Source organism: Pan troglodytes, chromosome Y, assembly GCF_028858775.2.
Source record: "Pan troglodytes isolate AG18354 chromosome Y, NHGRI_mPanTro3-v2.0_pri, whole genome shotgun sequence".
NCBI lineage: Eukaryota > Metazoa > Chordata > Mammalia > Primates > Hominidae > Pan > Pan troglodytes.
Genome location: NC_072422.2, coordinates 29,494,738 through 29,505,011, shown reverse-complemented (window position 1 = coordinate 29,505,011; position 10,274 = coordinate 29,494,738).

The window sequence follows — 10,274 nt, the reverse complement described above, 5'->3', positions numbered from 1 at the left end:
AAGTAGTTTTTCCAATTCTGTGAAGAAAGTCATTGATAGCTTGATGGTGATGGCATTGAATCTATAAGTTACCTTGGGCACTATGGCCATTTTCATGATATTGATTCTTCCTACCCATGAGCATGTAATCTTCTTCCATTTGTTTGTGTCCTCTTTTATTTCATTGAGCAGTGGTTTGTAGTTCTCCTTGAAGAGGTCCTTCACATCCCTTTTAAGTTGGATTCCTATCCCTGATGAACATCAGTGCAAAAATCCTCAATAAAATACTAGCAAACCAAATCCAGCAGCACATCAAGAAGCTTCTCCACCATGATCAAGAGGGATCCATCCCTGGAGCGCAAGGCTGGTTCAACATACACAAATCAATAAATGTAATCCAGCATATAACCAGAACCAATGGCAAAAACCATAGTTTATCTCAATAGATGCAGAAAAGGCCTTTGAAAAAATTCAACAACCCTTGATGCTAAAAACTCTCAATAAATTAGGTATTGATGGGACATATCTCAAAATAATAAGAGCTATCTATGACAAACCCACAGCCAATATCATAGTGAGTGGGCAAAAACTGGAAGCATTCCCTTTGAAAACTGGCACAAGACAGAGATGCCGTCTCTCACCACTCCTATTCAACATAGTGTTGGAAGTTCTGGCCAGTGCAATTAGGCAGGAGAAGGAAATAAAGGGTATTCAATTAGGAAAAGAGGAAGTCAAATTGTCCTGTTTGCAGACGACATGATTGTATATCTAGAAAACCCCATCGTCTCAGCCCCAAATCTCCTTAAGCTGATAGGCAACTTCAGCAAAGTCTCAGGATACAAAATCAATGTGCAAAAATCACTAGCATTCTTATACATCAATAACAGACAGAGAGCCAAATCATGAGTGTACTCTAATTTTAAGTACTTTTTTGCCAATGACTCTGTTTCAGTTTTTGAAACCTCTTTATAAACACCTTGTTCTAAGCCAGGCTTGTAGGAAAGATAAAGTAAAGTCCAGTTACTTCTGCTGGTAATAATTTATATACAGTGGGATTATAAGTGGCTCTCTTTTTTTTTTTTTTTTTTTTTTTTTGAGATGGAATCTCACTAACTCTGAGCACAAGCTGGAGTGTAGTGGCACAATCTTGGCTGACTGCAACTTTTACCTCCCAGGCTCAAACAATTCTTTTGCCTCAGCCTCCTGAGTAGCTGGAATTATAGGCACACAGCACCAAGCCTGGCTGATTTTTGTATTTTTAGTACAGATGGGATTTCACCATGTTTGCCATGCTAATCTCACAAACTCCTGACCTCAAGTGATGCACCTGCCTCTGCCTCCCAAAATGCTGATATTGCAGGCATAAGCTACTGGCCTTAAGTGGCTTTTAACAAACTTAAATTTTCACACATTCTTAATTGGGCTAGATGGTACTTCTCATCCTAGTCCTGATAATATCTACCCCAGGCACATTTTGGAGTTATAATTAATGATATGCTGTCACACTGAGCTAACCGAAATCATTTTGTGATTCAGAGATTAATATTGACATTAAAAATTATTAATAGGGTTTGATCCTATTGGGTCCAATTTCAATAAAAAGGTCTTCATCTGAACTAACCATTTCATCACAAAGCACAAAAAATAGAAATAAACCTCCAAGGAGCGTGCGCATGTTCGCAAACACACACACACACACACACACACACACACACACACACACACACAATGGATCTCTATTTATTTACCTACTTACTTTTAAGATAGAGTCTCACTTTGTCACCCAGGCTAGACTGCAGTGGCATGATCTCAGCTCACCGTGAACTTCAGCTCACTGTGACTTCCACCTCCTGTGTTCTAGCAATTTTCCTGAGTCAGCCTCCTGAGTAGCTGTGATTACAGGTGTGCACCAACATGCCTGGCTAATTTTTGTATTTTTAGTAGAGATGGAGTTCCACCATTTTAGCCAGTCTGCTCTTGAACTTCTAACCTTAGGTGATTCTCCCAGCTCAGCCTCCCAAAGTGTTGGAATTACAGACATGAGCCACCATGCCCAGTCTAGTGGATCCCTTCTATGGTGGCATCTTGGTGTGGAGCAAATTAATGATCTTAAGCCTCCAGTATTTTTCATTGTTCCCTACCCAGCTAATGATACCAGTATCTTTATTTTTATTTTATTTTATTTTTTATTATTTTTATTATACTTTAAGTTCTAGGGTACATGTGCACAATGTGCAGGTTTGTTACATATGTATACATGTGCCATGTTGGCTTGCTGTACCCATGAATTCACCATTTACATTAAGTATTTCTCCTAATGCTATCCCTCCTGCATCCCCACATCCCACGACAGCCCCTGGTGTGTGATGTTCCCCACCCTGTGTCCAAGTGGCCTCGTTCAATTCCCACCTATGAGGGAGAACAGGCAGTGTTTGGTTTTCTGCCTTTGTGATAGTTTGCTCAGAGTGATGGTTTCTAACTTCATCCATGTCCCTACAAATGACATGAACTCATCATTTTTTATGGCTGCATAGTATTCCATGGTGTAGATATGCAACATTTTCTTAATCCAGTCTATCCTTGATGGACATTTGGGTTGGTTCCAAGTCTTTGCTATTGTGAATAGTGCTGCAGTAAACATACAAGTGTATTTGTCTTTATAGTAGCATGATTTATAATCCTTTGGGTATATATCCAGTAATGTGATTGCTGGGTCAAATGTATTTCTAGTTCTAGATCATCGAGGAATAGCCACACTGTCTTCCACAATGGTTGAACTAGTTTACACCCTCACCAACATTGTAAAAGCATTCCTATTTCTCCACATCCTCTCAAGCACCTGTTGTTTCCTGTTTTTAATGATCACCCTACTAACTGGTGTGAGATGGTATCTGATTGTGGTTTTGATTTGCATTTCTCTGATGACCAGTGATGATAAGCATTTTTTCATGTGTCTTTTGGCTGCATAAATGTCTTCTTTTGAGAAGTGTCTATTCATATCCTTTGCCCACTTTTTGATGGGGTTGTTTGATGGTTTTCTTGTAAATTTGTTTCTTTGTAGATTCTGGATATTAGCCCTTTGTCAGATAGGTATATTGCAAAATTTTTCTCTCATTCTGTAGGTTTTCTGTTCACTGTCATGGCGGTTTCTTTTACTGTGCAGAAGCTCATTAGTTTAATTAGATCCCATTTGTCTATTTTGGCTTTTGTTGCAATTGCTTTTGGTGTTTTAGTCATGAAATAATTGCACATGGCTATGTCCTGAATGGTACTGCCTAGGTTTTCTTGTAGGGTTTTTATGGCTTCTAGGTCTAATATTTAAGTCTTTAATCCATCTTAAATTAATTTTTTGTAAGGTGTAAGGAAGGGATCCAGTTTCAGCTTTCTACGTATGGCTAGCCAGTTTTCCCAGCACCATTTATTAAATGGGAAATCATTTCACCATTTCTTGTTTATGTCAGGTTTGTCAAAGATCAGATGGTTGTAGATGTGTGTTGTCATTTCTGAGGGCTCTGTTCTGTTCCATTGGTCTATATCTCTGTTTTGGTATCAGTACCATGCTCTTTTGATTACTGTCACCTTGTAGTATAGTTTGAAGTCAGGTAGTGTGATACCTCCAGCTTTATTCTTTTTGCTTAGGATTGTCTTGGCAATGCAGGCTCTTTTTTGGTTGCATATAAACTTTAAAGTAGTTTTTTTCCAATTCCATGAGTAAGTTCTTTGGTAGCTTGATGGAGATGGCATTGAATCTATAAATTACCTTGGGCAGTATGGCCATTTTCATGATATTGATTCTTCCTATCCATGAGCAAGGAATGCTCTTCCATTTGTTTGTGTCCTCTTTTATTTTGTTGAGGAGTGGTTTGTATTTTTCCTTGAATAGATCCTTCACATCTCTTGTAAGTTGGATTCTTAGGTTTTTTATTCACCTTGTAGCAATTGTGAGTAGGAGTTCACTCATGATTTGGCTTTCTATTTGTTTGTTATTTGTGTATGGGATGCTTGGGATTTTTGCACATTGATTTTGTATCCTGAGACTTTGTTGAAATTGCTTATCAGCTTAGGGAGATTTTGGGCTGAGACAATGGGGTTTTCTAAGTTTATAACCGTATCACCTGAAAACAGGGACAATTTGACTTCCTCTTTTCCTAATTGAATACCCTGGATTTATTTCTCTTGCCTGATTGCTCCGGCCAAGAACTTCCAACACTATGTTGAATAGGAGTGGTGAGAGAGCACATCCCTGTCTTGGGTCAGTTTTCAAAGGGAATACTTCCAGTTTTTGCATATTCAGTTTAATATTGGCTGTGGGTTTGTCAAAAATAGCTCTTATTATTTTGAGATACGTTCCATCAATACCTAGTTTATTGAGAGTTTTTAGCATGAAGAGTTGTTGAATTTTTCAAAAGCATTTTCTACATCCATTGAGATGATCATTGTTTTTTGTCTTTGACTCTGTTTATTTGATGGATTATGTTTATTGATTTGTGTATGCTGAACTAGTCTTGCATACCAGGGATGAAGCCCACTTAATCATGGTGGATAAGCTTTTTGATGTGCTGCTAGATTCGGTTTGCCAGTATTTTGCTGAGGATTTTTGCATTGATGTTCATCAGGAATATTCTTCTAAAACCCTTTTTTTGTTGTGTCTCTGCCAGGCTTTGGTATCAGGATGACGCTGGCCTCATGAAATGAGATAGAGAGGAGTCCCTCTTTTTCTATGGTTTGGAATAGTTTCAGAAGAAATGGTACCAGCTCCTCTTTATACCTCTGGTAGAATTTGGCTGTGAATCCATATAGTCTTGGACTTTTTTTTGGTTGGTTGGCTATTAATTGCTGCCTCTATTTCAGAGCCAATAGGTCTGAATAGAGAATAGACCAATAGGTCTATTCAGGGATTCAACATATTCTTGGTTTAGTCCTTGGAGGTTGTGTCCAGGAATTTATCCATTTCTTTTAGATTTTCTAGTTTGTTTGTATAGAGGTATTTATAGTATTCTCTGATAGTAGTTTTTATTTCTTTGGGTGGGGTCAGTGGTGATATCCCTTTTATCTTATTTTATGGTGTCTATTTGATTCTTCTCTCTTTTCTTCTTTATTGGTCTTGCTAGCAGCCTATCTATTTTGTTGATCTGTTCAAAAAACCTCCTCCTTGATTAATTGATTTTTTAAGGGTTTTTTGTGTCTCTATCTCCTTCAGCTCTGCCTAATTTTAGTTATTTCTTGCCTTCCGCTAGCTTTTGTTTTGTTTGCTCTTGCTTCTCAGTTGTTTTAATTGTGATGTTAGGGTGTCAATTTTAAATCTTTCCTGCTTTCTCTTATGAGAAATTAGTGCTATAAATTTCCCTCTACACACTGCTTTAAATGTGTCCCAGAGTTTCTGGTATTAGTGTCTTTGTTCTTATACATTTCAAAGAACATCTTTATTTCTCCCTTCATTTCTTTATTTACCTAGTAGTCATTCAGAAGCAGGTTGCTCAGTTTCCATGTAGTTGTGTGATTTTGAGTGAGTTTCTTAATCCTGCATTCTAACTTGATTGCACTGTGGACTGAGAGACAGTTTGTTGTGATTTCTCTTCTTTTACATTTGCTGAGGAGTGCTTTACTTCCTTCCATCTATGTAGTCAATTTTGGAATAACTGCAATGTGGTACTGAGAAGAATTTATATTCTATTGATTTGTGGTGGAGAGTTCTGTAGAGGTCTATTAGGTCTGCTGGTGCAGAGCTGAGTTTAAGTCCTGGATGTCCTTGTTAAACTTTTGTCTTGTTGATCTGTCTAATATTGACAGTGGGGTGTTAAAGTCTCCCATTATTATTGTGTTGGAGTCTAAGTCTCCTTGTAGGTCTGTAAGGATTTGCTTTATGAATCTGTGTGCTTCTGTATTGGGTACATATATATTTAGGACAGTTAGCTCTTCTTGTTGAATTGATCCCTTTACCATTATGTAATGGTCTTCTTTGTCTCTTTTGATATTTGTGGGCTTAAATTTTGTTTTATGAGAGACTAGGATTGCAGCCCCTGCTTTTTTTTTTTTTTTTTTTTTTTTTTTTTTTTGGCTTTCCATTTGTTTGGTAGATCTTCCTTCATCCCTTTATTTAGAGCCTATTTGTGTCTCTGCATGAGAAATGTGTCTCCTGAATACAGCATATTGATGGGTCTTGACTCTTTCTCCAATTGGCCAGTTTGTGTCTTTTAACTGATGCATTTAGCCTATTTATGTTTAAGGTTAATATTGTTATGTGTGAATTTGATCCCATCATTACGATGTTATCTGGTTATTTTGCTTGTTTCTTGATGTAGTTTCCTCATACCATCGATGGTGTATACAATTTGGCATGTTTTTGCAGTGGCTGGTACCACTTGTTCCTTTTCAGGTTTAGTGCTTCCTTCAGGAGCTCTTGTAGGGCCTGCCTGGTGGTGAAAAATTCTCTCAGCATTTGCTTGTCTGTAAAGTATTTTATTTCTCCTTCACTTATGACACTTAGTTGACTGGATATGAAATTCTAGATTGAAAATTCTTTTCTCTAAGAATGTTGAATATTGGGCCCCACTCTCTTCTGGCTTATAGAGTCTCTGCCAAGAGATCCTGTTATTCTGATAGGCTTCTCTTTAAGGGTAATCTGACCTTTCTCTCTGGCTGCCCTTAACATTTTGTCCTTCATTTCAACCTTGGTGAATCTGACAATTATGTGTCTTCTGTTTGTTCTTCTTGAGGAGTATCTTTGTGGTGTTCTCTGTATTTCCTGAATTTGAATGTTGGCCTGCCTTGCTAGGTTGGAGAAGTTCTCCTGGATTTATATCCTGAAGACTGTTTTCCAGCTTGGTTCCATTCTCCCCATCACTTTGAGGTACACCAATCAAACATAGATTTGGTCTGTTCATATAGTCCCATATTACTTGGAGGCTTTGTTTGTTTCTTTTTTCTCCAAACTTCTCATCTTGCTTCATTTCATTTAATCTTCAATCACTGATACCCTTCCTTCCACTTGATTGAATCAGCTACTGAAGCTTGTGCATGTGTCATGTAGTTCTCATGCCATGGTTTTCAGCTCCATCAGATCATTTAAGGACTTCTCTACACTGTTTATTCTAGTTAGCCATTCATCTAATCTTTTTCCAAGGTTTTTAGCTTCCTTGTGTTGGGTTAGAAACATGCTCCTTTAGCTTGGAGAAGTTTGTTAGTATCAACCTTCTGAAGTCTACTTCTTGGTCTAGCTTTGTTCTGTTGCTGACAAGGAGCTTTGATCCTTTGGAGGAGAAGAGGCACTCTGGTTTTTAGAATTTTCAGCTTTTCTGCTCTGGTTTCTCCCCATCTTTGTGGTTTTTTTCTACCTTTGGTCTTTGATGATGATGACCTAGAGATGGGATTTTAGTGTTGATGTCCTTTTTGTTGATGTCGATGCTATTCCTTTCTGTTTGTTAGTTTTCCTTCTAACAGTCAAGTTCCTCAGCTGCAGGTCTTTTGGAGTTTGCTGGAGGTCCACTGCAGACCCTGTTTGCCTGGGTATCACAAGCAGAGGCTACTGAACAGCAAATATTCCAGAACAGCAAATATTGTTGCCTGATCCTTCCTCTGATGCTTTGTCTTGGAGGGTTGCCTGGCTGTATGAAGTGTCAGTCGGCCCCTACTTGGAAGTGTCTCCCAGTTAGGCTACACGGGGATCAGGAACCCACATGAGGAGGCAGTCTGTCCTTTCTCAGAGCTCAAACACTGTGCTTGGAGAACCGCTGCTCTCTTCAGAGCTGTCAGACAGGGATGTTTAAGTCTTCAAAAGTTTCTGCTGCCTTTTGTTCTGCTATGCCCTGCCCCCAGAGGTGGAGTCTACTGAAGCAGGCAGGTCTCCTTGAGCTGCAGTGGGCTTCCCAGTTTGAGCTTCCCAGATGCTTTGTTTACTTACTCAAGCCTCAGCAATGGCAGATGCCCCACCCCCAGCCAGACTGCCGCCTCACAGTTCAATCTCGGACTGCTGGCTAGCAGTGAGCAAGGCTCTGTGGTGGTGCGACCCATTGAGCCAGGTGCGGGATATAGTCTCCTGGTGTGCCATTTGCTAACACCATTGGAAAAGCAAGTATTAAGGCAGGAATGTCCTGAGTTTCCCGGTACAGTCTGTCATGGCTTCCCTTGGCTAGGAAAGGGAAGTCCCCCAACCCCTTGCACTTCCTGGGTGAGGCGAGGTCCTGCCCTGCCTCAGCTCACCCTCCGTGGGCTTCCCTGACTGTCCAGCCAGTCCCAGTGAGATGAACCAGGTATCTCAGTTAGAAATGCAGAAATCACCCATCTTCTGTGTCAGTCACGCTGGGAGTTGCAGACCTGAGCTCTTCCTATTCAGCCATCTTGGAAGCTGATATCAGTATCTTCTTGTTTTTTGTTTTGTTTTGTTTTGGTTTGGTTTGTTTTGTTTTTGTTTTTTGTTTTTTGTTTTTTGTTTTTTTTCCGAGATGGAGTCTTGCTGTGTCATCCAGGTTGGGATGCACTGGCATGATCTGGGCTCACTGTAAGTTCCGTCTCGTGGGTTCATGCCATTCTCCTGCCTCAGCCTCACAGGTAGCTGGGAATATAGGCAACCGCCACCATGTCTGGCTAATTTTTTGTATTTTTTTGATAGAGGCAGGGTTTCACCATGTTAGCCAGGATGGTCTTGATCTCCTGACCTCGTGATCTGCCGTCCTCAGCCTCCTCAGCCTCCCAAAGTGCTGGGATTACAAGCATGAGCCACCATTCCTGCCCTTGGTTCCAGTATCTTTCTACAGAGCAAGGCGGATATCAGCATTGACTGTTTTCTCTTTCTGACATTTTGCATCCAGACAATTACCAGGTTCTGTTGATTGTGTCTCAAATTGGCTCAGTTCTCTCCTGCCTGCCCCTGTGCTAGTCTGGACCAGCTTCCCTGGGGTGGTTATGGCAATTGTCGTGGGATCCACTCTAGTTTCTGTCTAACCCTTCTGCAAGGGAGCAGCCAGAATGTCTGCAGGAGTGAAATGAAACCATGCCTGTCACCCTAGTGTCCTCAATCTCTGCTTCATCACTTCTGAATAAAGATAAATGCCCCAAACCTAAATTAAAAGAAACAAATGATAAATACCCTCCATGTCTGATCATGATGATTTATCCTGACCTCTTGTCCACCTCACAGTCAGAGTTTTGCATGGAAAAAATAACGAACCAGCCAATGCACACAGTTTGTAGTAATACTGCAACATCGGCAACTTATACAATAATGATAGAAAACAAAGAATATGGAGATAAACATACACATATTACTTGAGTGTCTCTCTGAGTGGCTGGTTGATAGTTTCTCTTTCGTGCATTTATAATAAAAGTAAAAAAACAACAAAAATATACTTTAAAAAAATTCCATTTTTGTGTACAAAAATTACAAAACATAGTAGCCCAAAGTAGGTCTCTGTATAGCTATTTATTTTTGTGTCTGTGTGAGATTTTAGTTAATAGTCACATAGAGCCTTCATTTTGCTATATTTAATCTCTTTTTCAACCATTTCCCTTGGGGCTACCCTAAATGCCTTTTTTTCTAATTTCAGTGCTTTCAATTTTCAATTGTAAAACACAAATTTATTTATTTATTTATTTATTTATTTATTTATTTATTTATGAGACAGAGTCTCACTCTGTTGCCCAGACTGGAGTGCAGTGGTGCAATCTTGAAGTACTGGAAGCTCCGCCTCCCGGGTTCACGCCATTGTCCTGCCTCAGCCTCCCTAGTAGCTGAGACTACAGGTGCCTACCACCATGCCTGGCTAACTTTTAAAATTTTTAGTAAAGACAGGGTTTCACCGTGTTTGCCAGGACGATCTCGATCTACTGACCTCATGACCCACCTGCCTCAGCCTCTGACAGTGCTGGGATTACAGGCGTGAGCCACCGCGCCAGGCCCCAAAATTTATTTTTATATGGTTGCTGAGTTGAGACATGTGTCCTTAAATCGCTTATATAAATTCTGATGAATGATTACTAATGAAACATGTTCTTAAAATAAGTTCAACATGACATTCAGAGCCACTACTCTGGAGTGCTTTTCCTCATATTCATTGACACAATTGAACTTCTCATCTTAAGCTGTTGGAGTTATCTACTACTGTGTAGCAAATTGCACCAAAACGTAACAGCTTAAATCAACTCACATTTGTTATCTCATTGTTTCTGTAAGAGAGAAATCTGGGCACAGCTTCTAGGTCTCTGTTAGTCTGCAATCAAGTGCCAGAGCTGCAGTCTCATTTGTGGTTCAAATGTGGCAGCATCTCTTTCCAAGCTCATTTAGTTGGTTGCAGGCAGGG